Source organism: Metopolophium dirhodum, chromosome 1, assembly GCF_019925205.1.
Source record: "Metopolophium dirhodum isolate CAU chromosome 1, ASM1992520v1, whole genome shotgun sequence".
In the NCBI taxonomy this organism is placed as follows: Eukaryota; Metazoa; Arthropoda; class Insecta; order Hemiptera; family Aphididae; genus Metopolophium; species Metopolophium dirhodum.
This window is the reverse complement of record NC_083560.1, coordinates 126367564-126383233: the sequence shown is the minus strand read 5'-3', so window position 1 is coordinate 126383233 and position 15670 is coordinate 126367564. Positions and strand designations below refer to the sequence as shown.

Below are 15670 nucleotides of genomic sequence, written 5' to 3'. Positions count from 1 at the left end.
ATATTGTTTTTTACCAATAGAATATTCTAGTCTTCATGATTTTATCCATGAACATTTATTTAGAGGATTCTCATCACTCCAGAAAACTGAGCTATCACACTATCACCACACAATAGATAAAAAATATAAAAACTCACGACCATGGGACTCACCAGTTGGCAGTTACGCCTGCCTATATTCTGTAACCTGTCGGTTTTAACACAGATTATATTATAAAACAAAAATTTATCTGTATTTAGGTCGGTGATTATTGAATAACAGTTACTGCAATTTTACATTTGCTAATTGCCAATTGCTATTTCAATGGTCTATGGATACCGACTGTGAGAAAAGGTTATAAAACAATTTCTGGACGGACTCGAAACTAATTAATTATGCAAAATCGTCCGATCTATCTACTACGGTGGTGGAATCTCTGTGAATACCCGACAAGGTAAAGCAACAGCATTCATAAATTATATGTAAAATATTTTATAATACTGAAACTGTTACATTAACCATTGTTAAAGCAATAAGTATTATGAAACAAATTAATTACATTTAAAAAAAAAAATGTATATTATGTACCTAGAATTATATGTTTGAAAAGAATGGTAGTCCATTAAAATACAGTGCCACATTACAGAAATCTACAACTGTAATCATTGACAATTGGTGTTTACCACTGTTGTGGTTGTGCATGTCTATTTAGATTTATTATATACATGTTTAATGTTTATATTCCATATGTGTTGAAGTTTGCTATTATAACTTGTAACTTGTTTTAGATGCTGAATTGTTACTCATTAGTCGAAAGTCAACCAGACTACATCAGACCGCCAGTACAGCCTATCCAAATGTCTGTCCCTAATAATATGCTTGCAATCTTTCAGAATAACAACATCATGCATACTCATCCATATCAAGCTGTTCAACAGGTACATATGACACCTATGTGTTGCAATTAATTATATTTTTAAAAAAAAATTCAGGTTATTTTGTAGTTTCTAACCATGAATCTATTCCTATAATCATTGACCGCCATGTAAAAAAATAATTTGTTAACGTTAACCTTATTACTTTTTATACATAATATTTCTTATAATATATAGAGTTAGAAAATTCCATTCAACATTTACGTTTTTAACCATTACTAAAAGATTACTAGATAAAAGTATATAAACAGTAATATATTATAATATAATTATTAATAATAATTCTTTATTATTGAGGTACTGTTATAAACTGTAGATCATTGAATCTAAAATTAGTTTAAAATAATATAACATAATTAAAACTAAAATTTATTATAGTGCTATTGTTCTTACAAATTAAATTGTATAATATATAAAAACAATTTTCAAGAGAATCCAGAATTTGATTATAATATTGACTGTGAGAATAAACAGTTATTTTTGTTATAGATTCAAATGTCTTACAATAGTTTGCAACACCAAAACTTAACTTATTATAATATTGATTTATATATTTTTTTAGAGGCGATGTTAAATGGAAAAAAGAATCATTTGGTTTAGTAAAAATGCATATTAGTGGTACACTTAATCAAGGTGTTGGAAGAATAGTTGGAATATTTGAACTGTAATTCATACTCAGAGAAGATCCTCTAGTAGAAAACCCCTGGAAAATTCTTAACACAAATTGTATGATGAAAAGTATGGACTCAATATCAATTGGACCTATTTTAAGCATACAAGGACTTCACCAAATAAACAATTTACAAATTATTATGTTGCTAAAAATGTATAAAATGTTTATAGCTAAGGATTGAAAATTTAAAACAAGATTCCACTGAAATAGGTGAATAAATTACTGTATTCAGAATAATGTCATCAAATATACTTAGTAGGTACCTACCTATAATATCATAGACTGACTCGCTCAGAATCATTTTTTGTATAAAATTATATTATATCATTGAATTCAAATTTAACACCATCCATTACAATGACCCACTTGTAACCTACTGTACAGCAGAACGACACCTGCTTGCCCACCTTTTTGTAGTATTAAAAAGGGTTAATAACTGTATGAGATCTAGTTTATAATATAATATTATGTACATAGTACATATTTATAAACATGCAGTGGTAACTGGTAATCCGATAAGCCGGGTAAAACCTGACTTCGGAAAGATTCGGCCTAATGTGTTTATTTTTGGTTAAATCGTAATTTATTAACTATTTATTATTGAAATAAAAATTTCTTTTATGTAATTTAATTAGACAAATTTCTTAACGAGTCCAATGAGGAAATAAATCTACAGAAGTAGTTGATGGTAAGTAGTTCATGTCATATTATTTATCAATTACCTACACATTAACTTACCTAACTAAATTATTGAATGAATCAATGTTACAATCTGTTTTAATCTTAATATCTCAATAATTATAGTCAATTAGTGTTTCAAATGTTTCTGAGCTTTTGTCTTAACATTATATTTATATTGTAATACAAATGATAAATATTTGAACAAATTTATATTAATACTTGGGTATTTGTCCAATATGCTATCTACCTCATGTTTGATGAATACTAAGCTATCATAAAATTGTGGTAGATAAAATATTTACGGTAGATAGCATATTGGACAACTGGACGAGTACTCTACGAGTACCTACTCTTAAAATATTTATAATTCATCTTATGAAATAAGTTGTTTCATACATTTTAATTTTAATTTTAATTTTTAGATAATGAGGAAGATTTTATAATTCCAAAAGACACAGATCCAGATATGATGTATATAGTGGAACTGGAAGCAAGAAATAGGCAGTTGGAATTGGAAAATATTCCATTTTTTCGTGTTCCGAGTATCCTTCCTTCCTTAAGCGATCAGGATAATAATTGTATAATATGCGCAGGCGCTTAAAAACATATGCTTTAATTCCTTGTGGCCATAGAATTTTATGTAGTGATTGCTTAAACCAGATAGAACCTAAACGTTGTCCAATATGTAGCTAACATTCTACCAACTCTCTTAGGGTTTCGTAAAACATAAAAAATTATAATTATATTCTGTGTTATAATAAGTATATTAATAAATTAAACTTTATTGCATTTATAAAAAAAAATAGTATGATATATTATTATATAATATGTACAAGTACAACATATATTACAACCACTGCTACATTTATCCAAGACAATTATTGTTAGTAAGAATTGCGTTGTAGACAAGTGGTGTTGAGTGTACGTGTTGTATTGATAATAATTATTTTGTAATTTACCAATTAATTTTTAAATAGTTAAAATGCCTAAAATTCCAAATTTAAAACTAGCATCAATTAAAAAAAATAACCAGCACTAAAACCTTCTCTTTGCAACTACCCATTCTCCTAACAATCAAACACATTACACGTATAAATATTAATAGGCAAATTAATAGCAAAACAAATACAAAGGTTTACGTAACTCATGGCAGTTAAATATTATTTAATATGCACATAGTAAGTACAGAATATTATAAATATTATATTATTAATTATTTATAATAAAATTTCTAGTCTCCTTTTTTTATTGGATAGTTCAACCAGCACTTCATCAGGAGTAATTGAATCATTTTTGTTGATCGAGAGCATAGCTAGACCATTAAGAGTTCCACTAGAGGAACTTATAACTGTTTGAGTTGCATTCAATGAATTTGACAATGAATTCATTATTATATTTACTATTTATTTTACCTTCAAAACCTAAAATATATCGAAATCGAATGATAATGATTATGATGTGATAATAAATCATTAAAAATTATTATTAACAGTATTCACGTTGATACTTAAAACATTAAAATTAAAAATACCTACTCATCGTATTATGATGTACACAAATAATATCTGTTTGAAAGACAACTAAAATATATAATACTTATTTATTATTATTTATTACTTATTACTTATGTGATAGGTAACTTCTGTACTTAAAAATACAATATATACAGCTATATCTATGTGTATGCATATTAACTTAACTGAGTTAAAAAAAAAAAAAACTTCCATTTCACCGTATTATTGTCACTCACGCGAAATTCAACGATTATAACGCAATCGGTTTTTTCTCCGTTGTCTGATCGAGTCGGTCGAGATAAAAACAATATTAATATGTATTTATATCCGCACGCAACTAACTAACTGTGTACGATCAAAATAATGTCTATTTTGATTGATATACCGTATTATACGGCACCCATAATTTCGTTATGAAATCTTTTTTCATTGTTGGTTAAGTATAGTGTTTACTGTTTACTCTATAGTCATATTATTATGACGTATATTTGTGTATACACGGTTGATTAATAATAAGAAATTCATCAATTATATCATATTATTTTTTTTTTGTTTTTTTGGTCCTGGGGGGGGGTTTGAACCCGAAAACCCCCCCGTATGTACGCCACTGTTACTACCAGATTTGGTAAATTACGTCAATGACCGGTGAAAGATGTACATTTGAGTTTAAAATATGTTTTTTTACAATATTTACCTACTTACATAATTGAATCATTTTGGTTAATTACGACATTTACCAATTTTCGTCTTTCACCGTAACATATATATATATATATCTAGGGCTGACAATATTGTATTGTAGTTCTATTAAACCATAGTGCCTAGTACCTACCTATATTGATCTATACGACCAGGCACGTCCAGAGAATTTTACCTATATTGATATTTCAAATAAAAAATTAAATATAAAAATTCCTTCTCTGTTAATTTATAATTTATGTCCATGATTATACCTAAAAATATTGGACCAATATAGGAAATACCTATTCTAAGAAACCATCGTTTGTCGCACTTTAGTACCTACTGGGTATAATCACGAAAGAATGGTAATACCACGCTTCTATTAATACATTTATTTTGGTCACTATAATAATATTATTATAAATTTCGCTAAGGAGCCTCTCTACGGATATTATTTAAGGGTCAACATTTAGGCAATTTCTAATCAACTAAAGTTCACAATAATAATATTATAAGATTTAATATTTACAAAGTGTTCCGTACGATCTGTAGACAATTTTCTGCCGAGTTCAAATATTTTTCAGAATAAAAATCGGACACCGTAAACTAACTTTAAATTTGTCAAAACTTAAGGTATTTTAAGCTAAATGTACGGTAGTAGCAAGGCCTCTTAACTTACTGTGGTACGTTAATGTTTGATCAATTCATACTAAGTACTAACATATTGGTGTTTGTGTATACTATATGAACATAAAATATTATAATAGTATTATATATATTATTGAAGGCTTGTAAACCTTAAAATACATTGTTTATTGTATTGTTATAAACTTATATCCATATTTTAATTGCAATGTAAAACAATAACATTTTATGCTGAAAATTGCAATCAAAATTTTTAATTTATCTAGTGATAAACTAGTTAAAAAAGCCATGTGTTACATCAAAAAAAAAAAATTGTCATTGTATAATGGATGGTATTAAATTTGAATTCAATAATATAATATCATTGTATTCGAAAAACAATTCTGAGCGGTAACGTAAAAACAATAAAGCAAAACCCTGGCAATGATTTTAAGAGGTGGTCTATGACCGCGCGGTCGAGGAGCTTAACAGTCGCGGCGAGAGGCGAGCCGTAGTCGGTGTCGGGCAGTCGGGAAGACGCGCGCTGCTGGGCACCCATACTAGGGCACGACATCGGAGTGGTTAGCGGTTCGGCGTAACGCACTGCACGGTTGTCGGTGGTCGGTTGCATGGTTTCGGTACGGCGGATCGCGAGTCGGTCGGTTTCGTGTGGCTCGGTCGGAGGCGGTGAGCAAAGAGAACGAATCACAGAGGTCATAATATAAATGTTACAATAATAAAAACGAATATAATGCAAAATAATTATTACGAATATAATACAAGAGTCCACGCTGCGGAACGGTATTGCGAAAAGGCGGGAGCAAGTGGTGATAAGGCTATCGCCACAGATGTATTGATTTTACAATGGTGTGTTTTTAAAATTTTATTTTTGTTTGCGTACACGATAAGTAGTCGAAATAATGCTTCGATTTTCAACTTCAATATCTTGTTCGATGGGAAAGTGAATCTAGTTGGTGCATTGGGAAGGTCAAAATCCCATATCCCAAGTAGTTTTTAAACATTTTTAAATCTTTATGAGCGTTTGAAGTTCATATTTCTACAACGTTGGATACTCACTTGATTTTCTTATTTTGCTGTAATTCAAAAATGAATAATTGTAGATAAATGAAAATTTATACTCTCATTTTCTATACATCATAATATTTTGAAAATATTTTTTCCGTCACAATGCAATCTCTGGGTGCTTTTAAAGTAATTAGTAATAATTTATATCATACTTAATAAAGTTAAAGGACTGCATTTTAACGACGTGGTTGTAAGGTATCGGGCTATAATTAATTGTCAAATTATGTGTAACTAATAAATAATAATATATCACACTAAAATATATAGTTACACAGTCACGATCATATTTAATTTATATTTTATTGTTGCTGGCTGAAATAAAAATATGACCACCGTGTTTGCTATGTAAACGCTGCGTCGCGTCGTAGAGATACTTTGTTAATTATCCGACAGAATTGAGAAAGAAGATATAAAAATCTTATGAGTGCCGTCTGTGGTTAGGTTGAAACTTTATCCTGGGTTGACGTTTATTATGGCTGACAAACGGACTAAAAAGCAATCGACGGCAAATAAGTTGCAACAAAGAAAACGATGCGTGACGCAGAGAAATCACGAAGACGTATCAGACGATCTTACCGACGTTTTGGCTGATGTTAGCGGTCAAGTAGAAATGAGACGTGGTCGCCGATCCGGGAGGCGTAGGTCAAGGAGGAGCCGTCGCCGTCGGGGCAGGAGACGTAGCGTAAGCGGTACTGAAGAAGACGACGACTACGACACGGCTACAGACACCGAAGAAGATGACGATGACTTGTCAACGGTGGACGCGTCTTCCCGGAGGAGGTCGAGAAGGCGGCGGAGGGGCAGTCGGCGACGTCGCCGTCCATATCAGCCCAGTGGTAGCGACGACGATGATAACACCGACGCAGAGGCCACTGATGCAGAGACTACAGAAAGCGCTTCGTCAACTAGCGGCGGTAGCATCCTCACGACGGCAGCCTCCGGGTGCGGAAATCCTTGTGGCAGACGTCGCCGGAGGAGGAGGAAGAGTAAGTGCATGGCTAGACGTCCGAGACGACGGTCGACGGGGTGCAAGAAGAGGAGGAGGAGAAGAAGGAGAAGGAGAAGTAGCGGTAGTTGCTGTGTCACCGGTCTAGCCGGCGACTTGACAGAGGTGAGTGGAACAGCAGGCCACAGGCGCACAACGATAAACAGCACTGAACCGGACACAGCAGATCGCACTTAGTGAGATGCCTATAAAACTGAGCTTGGCGTCCCGTCTGTCGTCCACCTAAACCGATAAACATCACCTCTCCAATTCGTGTTTATTGTCCAGACATGTTTAATCGTAAATAAATATCCAAATTATTTTTTAAAAAAAATACCAAATAGTGTAAAAATTTGAACTTCAAAAGTTCATAACAATTTAATTTGACTTTTAGGTAGATATTTTGAAATACTTATGAGGAATCTAGAATTAAATTTTCAAAGATTAGATTTAAGAAGAAAAAAGTTTATGAATTTCTTACTTAAAATAATTTGCACATTTTCGTGATTCTTACGTATTTTGTCAAAATTCAAACTTTAAATGCTTAAAAAATGGTGACTATGTATTTTTCATACTTTTCAACTGCCAATGTATTAATATATTAGGAGTATTAATTAAATGTTACTGGCATATATAGAAATAAAAACTAAACAATTTGGAGAAAGAAAATGCTCATAATTATATGTATAAAATGTATACAAAATGCAAACATTCAGTGAAAATTTCATGTTCATATTTACGATAATAATTTGTTTTAGAGAGTTACACTAAAAACCAAAATTTTTGCGTAAAAGTTCCCGTTTTTACTTATATTTTTTTTTGTTTTTTCCGGCGTTTTGAAAATACTAAGAATTTTTTCTCTTCTTTCCCCAAAGTAACAACCAGATTTAATTTCCTATCAGAAAAGATGCTGTTAAGAAAATCTAAGCATTTTTACTGTACTAAGAGGTGTATCAAAATTTGATTCAGATTAAATATTTGTTTTATTAGTATTTATATTATATAATATTACTATATTAAAATATTATTAAGTAATCAATCGTACCCAAACCTAATTAAAAATTCAAGCCCATTGCAGTTGGTTGACACAGTTGACCCGGATCTAAGACGTTTCGGCGATATGTCAATTAGACGATGTCTGTTTCGACGAGTGACCATTTCGGCGAAAATTAATAGTAAAAAAAAAATATAATATAATGTAAAAACGTATTATATAATATAATAAGTAATTTTAAATCATAAATAAATCAATATAATTATAATTATTTATACCTAGTTAATACAGTTAAACAGGTAGGTATAACATTATTATTTAGCGAATATATAAAAAAAAATGATCTACAATTTCATTTTAAAGCAATATTATTTGCTATACCTCTTAGCAGTCCCTAAAATATCCAAATTTCCGTACTACACAGAGTAGTAAAATCGGTTAAATCTAAATTATTTCTAGACAAACACTAGTATAATATATACCACTGTTCACTACTAAGCTGATATAGTAATAAAAATAGCTACTCTTAATACCTAACAATGAATAATAATAACCATGACGAAATAATTATTTAATAGTTATTTCGTCATAAAAATAACTATAATAAGAGTATAAGTCGTAACAACACAAAATATTGTTTACTGTGTGTCTGTGTAGTAGATAATAATTAAAATGTGGTTTGGCAAAAAACCATTAAAATTTTAAAAAATGTGAAGATATAAAATTGTACATTATATTATTATTATAAAGGTTTAATTAGAATAACACACTTTTCAATTTCGTACTACACACTATACACTTTTCGTACTACACAAAGTGTGTCATACTACACACAATTTTACCCTCTTAGAAATATCATTTTATTTTGCCTATCATAATCATTTACTAATCTTTTATCTGTGTCTTGAAATTTTTTCAACTCCCTTGGAGGACTATTTCCCGACACAAGATTTTCATAGTATGTGTCGCGCACGGCTTGAATTTTTTTGAGATTCGCAATGAAGGTCTTTTTTAAAATTATCAGATCATCCATATCGATAATCGTGACCACCTTATCGTGTAGTAATAATAACAATAACTTATAGTAATAAAGATAACATTTCTATAAGTACCACACGCCATACGGCGAGACAATGTTACAGATAAGTAAATTATTGCCAAATCGCCGAGACGGTTACGCGCCGAATCGCCCGCGCCGAACGTCCCATTCCCCAGTTGACCCGTATCGGTACAACACACTTCGGAACTAGGAAAACACAATTAAATACGCGGTTTATAGCTCCGACTGCGTAGCTTACTCTACCTAAAAATAACTTATAGCTTAAAAGTTATAAATTAAATCATTATAATCATTTTTCCACTAATTTACTGTTGACGAGTCACCAAGACAAGATAACAATGAAATGTAGGTATATCTGAGCACTAAGCTGGGCCCCTAACAAAAATATCAATAATAAATACAGTGGATTCCGCTAACAGGGCTGGTCCCAACGTGCCCACATTAAGCGGTTGCCCATAAGAACCGAAATTAGTTAAAACAAAAGAAAAAATTCTAATAAATAAAGTTATTATTTGCATCGAGGTTTTAAGCTTTTCCTAACTACTAGCAGCTTTCTTTTATCACTCCCGATCATATTGACACATATTAAAAACGTAATCCTCTCCATTGTTTCTTCTTTGAGCAGTTTCGGCACCATTGATTTCGGAACGCATAATTTTTCAGCGATTTTACGTTGTGAAGTGCCTGGAGGTAGCGATTTCACTTTGTCCAAAATCGCGATTTTCTCCTCGAGGGAGAGATGTTTTTAAGACATATTGTCACGTTAAAACTGGAATGCGGGTATTGGCCCGTTACAGAACGCGTGCCGTCTATTGCTTTATTTTTATAGCATCTAATAACATTTACACACATCAAAATCCCATTAAGGTTTGAATGGTAATGAATTTTATTACTTTCAATAAACACAACCACATAGATACGACGAAACCCGATTAAGTTAGTCGTTTTTAAATACATATGTGTATATTCTAACGCTATGGTAAAATAAAATTGTCCACATGAACCGAATCGAGTTCCCATATTACGCGGTTACATTTGTATTGGGACCAGACATGTTTGCCCACAATAAACGGATGCCCATATTAACCGGTGGATACATTAAGCGGAATCCACTGTAATAGGTACCTAATATACAATATTATTATGAGCATACAATTTTTTTACTAAGATGACGACAATTCAAATTTAAAGTATTAATTATCAAAAAAAATAAATTGACAATAAAAAGGATATTTCATTTTTTGTATAGAGACGAATTTATCTAGATGAATTTTTTATCTTAGATAATTATTTAGATAAAACGCAACTATTTATCTAGATAAGATAAAGATAAGATATTTAAATAATTATTTAGATAAGTCTCAACACTGGTCACTTAATGTATTAACTACACCATTGGCGAGTCGTAGAGTAGGCGATTATATGTAATGCGGTCGGTTTAAAACACATTATCCAGCGCCAACGGTCGCAGTGCGAGCTAAAAAAAAATATAGCGGCGGCACGACTGTGTATAATATTATCTCTATAAGGACCGAATTTATGTATTTTAAATTGTAAAATAATGTAATAAAATAATTGCAAAACATGCACTAAAAAAAGTCAAAATAAGATTAAATTTCTATTTAAATCTTAATGTCTGAGCAGTACAGAATTTCTATATAATTGATTTCAGATTTGCGTATGTCAGTATTTTGATGAAGTTAATTATGTATATTAATATATTATTTTGATTTTAAATACTAAAAAAAAAGTTTTTTTTAAACACTGCATCGCCATTTTGCAATGAGATTGTCGTATACAAGATACAGGTTACCTTTGTGAATGTAAGTTCTTACACGATAGAAAAAGGTACATAATATGCAGTTTTCTACACGGTAAAAATCAGGTACGTATGTTCCTACACGGCGGAAAGGCGGAAAATATTATATACGCATGGGCATAACTAGGATTGAATAGTTACAGTTATAGTTATAGTCATAGTCCTAGAAAACAAAAGTGTAAACTGTAAATACACCGTGGGAGGCAAAGCCACCCACACCCCCCTAATCAGCGTCACTGAAATTTAATAATCACAAAAACTTTGCTAAAATCAAGTATCTATATACTTCAAACACTCACAACAATTTAATTTGGCTTTCTTGTATACATTTTTTTTGATAAAGGAAGACAAACTTATTAGCAATCTTGTATTAAATTTTCAAATCATAGATTTAAAAAGAACAATTTTTACGAATTTATAACTTAAAATAATTTTCACATTTTTGTCATTTTTACGTATTGTGTCAAAATACGAACTTTAAATTCTTATAAAAAAGAAAATTGTGACTTATGTATTTTTAATATTTTTCAACTGCAATTGTAACAATATAATAGCAGGAGCCTTGTATTATGTTTTTAACTAACAACATTTTATTGATATTTATAGAAAAAATTTAAAACTAAAAATTCCGTAAACAGCTCAAAACAAGTTAAACATTTTGAAAATTGTATCGTGTAAGGAAAATGCTAAGATAATGCGAAGGTATAAACATTCAGTTAAAATTGCATGTACTTCATTCTACAGCCATTATCGATTTTGCGTAAAAATTACCGTTTTTCCTTAATTTATTTTAGTTTTTCCGGGTGCTTTTGAAAACTAATGAGAATTTTTACTTTTGATCACACAGTACGATGCAACTAATATAACTATATTATAAGAATAGGTAGGTAAGCCAATAAGGGTACCTATTTAAATATAATAAAATAGTATATAATAATATTATGATGGTCCATAGCCCATAAAGGCGTTATATAAGCATGAAGCTAATATGCATTAAGCCAGCGTTTCTCAAACTGTCGGTCGCGACCCATTGGTGGGTCGTCAGTCAATTTTTGGTGGGTCGTGAAAATTTTTTTGAATTATATAGATTCCAAGAAATTTATGTTAAATTAATATTAAATATACTTATATTGTTATAGTAATATAGTACCAAAAATTATGTGGGTAATAAATAATAATTTGTCGTATATTTATTTATTACGACGGGTATTAATACGCCTCATTATTAAAAGTACATTATTTTGTAAAAATATATTGATTATAAACCTATAAAATAATAAATACCCCCGTAAATACCTAATAAAAGTAATAAACAAATTTTGTTTTTATAACTACTTTTTGAAAAGTTAAGCCACGTGGGTCGTGAAAGATTTTTTGGGGAAAATTTGGGTCGAGGTACAAAAAAGATTGAGAACCACTGCATTAAGCAGATAAGATATACACAGCACGCACATTTCTTCCACGGAAACTATGACCAATATTACGATAAATTCGTACTTGGTACATCCACGTATATTAAATTATATTTTATATTATTATAATATAGATAAACATTACCTATTAATTATTTTAAACATTTTTTTTTTCTTCGTAAGGATTTGGGTTTTAACTACGAGCCTATAAGGAGGGGCTGAAAAGTAAAACCTTTTAGGGGGATAAATACTAATACGGGAGGGCTAAGCCCCCCTAGCCCCCCCCCCTTAGTGTAATCACTTGCATGACTGTGTGTACGATTTATCTGTATATTTTATTAGTTGGGCATTTTGACCCACAGTATAAACTTTTGCACTACACTTCTTTATAACACAATAACACTTATTTTCATTTTTTTTAGATGTAGGATGTTTAAAAAATTTTAAATCATTTAAATGATATTGCTCGCCTTTTTCACTCAACATGAATGATAAATTTTCACTCACTGTGATTTTGTATGATTCTTTATGATTAGTATAGACGAATATAGATGGATATGTACGGACACACGGATGTTTTGAACAATATCTACTAAACAAAACTTTTAAGAGAACTAACTCAATGTACATTTTACTGTGTATGGTGACAGGGGCGGTTCCAGGGGGGGCTAGGGGTCGCTCCCAAGGCCCAAAACCCGTATTTCTAAAAAATTGTATATTGCTGACAAAAATCTACAAACAAAAAAACATACTATAGTATTGGCTATTATAGATACGTAAAAGTATGTAATTATTGGAGGTACGTCGGTGTATGACTCGGTGTAGTATGCATCTGATATCTGTATGGACTATAAGAATAATAATTAAGTAAAAAAGACTTGAATTTGTGTAGTAAAAATTGTTGTTTTGTATTCGTTAAGTTAAGTTGTGGAAAAACTATAAATATTAGCCCCCCCCCTCCAACCAAGTCTCTGGAACCACCCCTGTAAAGTTATTACTATAGTTATTAGGTCATCGAACCAAAATCAAGTTTTCTGTATCGTTTTAACAATGAAAAGTCGTAAGTATTTTGTGTGTCGAAAAATCGAAGGTTTATCTATAAGATTTATAGACTCCTGTCGGACTGATGGTTGGGTGGGTTCCCCCCTACGTCGAGTCAGTTACTATTATCAGCTTGTATGTATTTTCCCGACATTTCTTAGGTATACGTTTTGCTTTAATAGTGAAGTATATTCGAATGTATTTGATAATAATAATATTAGTAGAACTTGTACTTACCAACGTAGGTACACAGTTAGCTATACTAGAATATAAAGTTTCAATGGAGAAATTAAATTATTAGAAAAAGTAAAATAACCAATATAAAACTATATCTATACATCCCAAATCGGATGAATCGGATAATCTCATAGTAATTTCTCCACCGTATAATAACTAACTAACGCACCTTTTTTTTATCATGTAGGAATTAAAACACGTACCGGTTTTCATGTATATGTATATGTATATAAATGGGTATTATTATATATTTTATATGTACCTTCGTATACTGCTCTGCAGGTGCTCTCTTTGTACCCGTGGTGCAGCGACATTTTGACGCCAAGACGTGTCGCCACAAAAACATAATACCTACGGAATTTCGAACTATAATATTGTTACAAAATATACACTGTACACATGGATCAAGGACACAGGGGTGGCCAAACGGTAGATCGTGACGAGTCGATCTCAGACGATTTAAATTCCGATCCGTATATTTGTTAGAACTTATATTATATTATTATACATTTAGAATTCGGTTGCATACATATTTTAGCTGGTTAACCGGTTTGTGTAATTTGTGAATTTTCTCACGTGAAAGTTATAAAAATCTGAATGCTGATTTTTTAAGATTTTAATCTACTTGTTTTCTGATGATAATTTATAGCAGTGCGTCTTAGTTTAACTATCAGCGACTATTCCCCAGTTTCTTATCAACTCGAAAATCTGATAATCATTGAATATCTAAAGAATTCTGATCGAAGACAGATGGTGTCAACCAATATGACTTTTGTCCATTTTGTGATATGTTAATATTGCTATTATAGTAATTTGTTTTACAATTAGCAATAGTGCAAATTGGGCAATAGGTTGAATGTGTTTATATATTATTACTTAGATTTTTTAGTCATGGTATGAACTACTTCTGAAGAAACTTGTTTTAAATTTTAAGTCTTTAGTTATAAATATAAAAATATTTAACAATAAAATAACTTGCCGATTTTCATGATTTTCATGAATTTTGTAAACATTTGAACTTCAAAAGCTTATAAAAAAAATCGGGTCTACGTACCATTTATATTTTTAAATATCTATACCTAATAACAACTTATGAGAAACCTTGTATGAAATAGTACATTTTTGATGTTTTTGACCTAGCGAAAATTGTTCATATTTAAATTTATTGGAAAAAAACTAAAATGATTGAAAATTGAAAATTGAAAATATCTATTAATAGTTTAAAAATGGTCAAATTATTTAGAAAATTATACCGTATTGTGTAGGGAATGATAATATATAAGTATTTAGTGAAAGTACTGTTTCAAGTAAGATATGGTTATCATAGGCGAGACTACAATTCATTGACATGGGCAGCCGGGGTAAAGTAAGTTCCCACACGAAATATAACAGGTAAGCGGGTACATAATATGTAAGTTCTCTCACGGAAAAAATACACCCATACGTAAGTTCCTACACGAAAAAAATTATACCCATACATAAGTTCCCACACGAAAATTTATTCGGACTTAGGACTGACAACTTAAACGTAGTTGGTCCAAATATATAATAAAAATGAATAATATAATGTGTAGGTATGGTCCACATATTATTTGTACTTTCGCAAGCGTTTGTAGTAAGACTTGTATCAGAACTAGCACTAGCCCAAATAGTAGTTATTTGTATAAGTACTTATTTATTTTATTTAAATGTAATTATTAATTTATTTTTTGTAAATTTTCAGTGCATATTTTAAATTTAATTAAATATGCATTTAATTATTGTGCATGCACATTTTATACATTTTAGTTAACAGAATTATGAAATATATATAATATATCTATATCGTCAAACGATCGGTCATGGATACGAGATGATGTACTATAGTTTATCATCAAGTCATTTTATATGAAATTGATTATAACAATTAATAGATAATTTTCTAATTTTTATTTTTTTTTCTGATATAG

At 30.6% G+C, this 15670-nt stretch overlaps 1 pseudogene; it reads left to right on the top strand.

Annotated features, from left to right (window-relative positions):
• The first annotated feature begins 6645 nt into the window (after window positions 1–6645).
• On the top strand, window positions 6646–7331 carry LOC132953644 (ribonuclease E-like; annotated as a pseudogene).
• Window positions 7332–15670: the final 8339 nt, after the last annotated feature.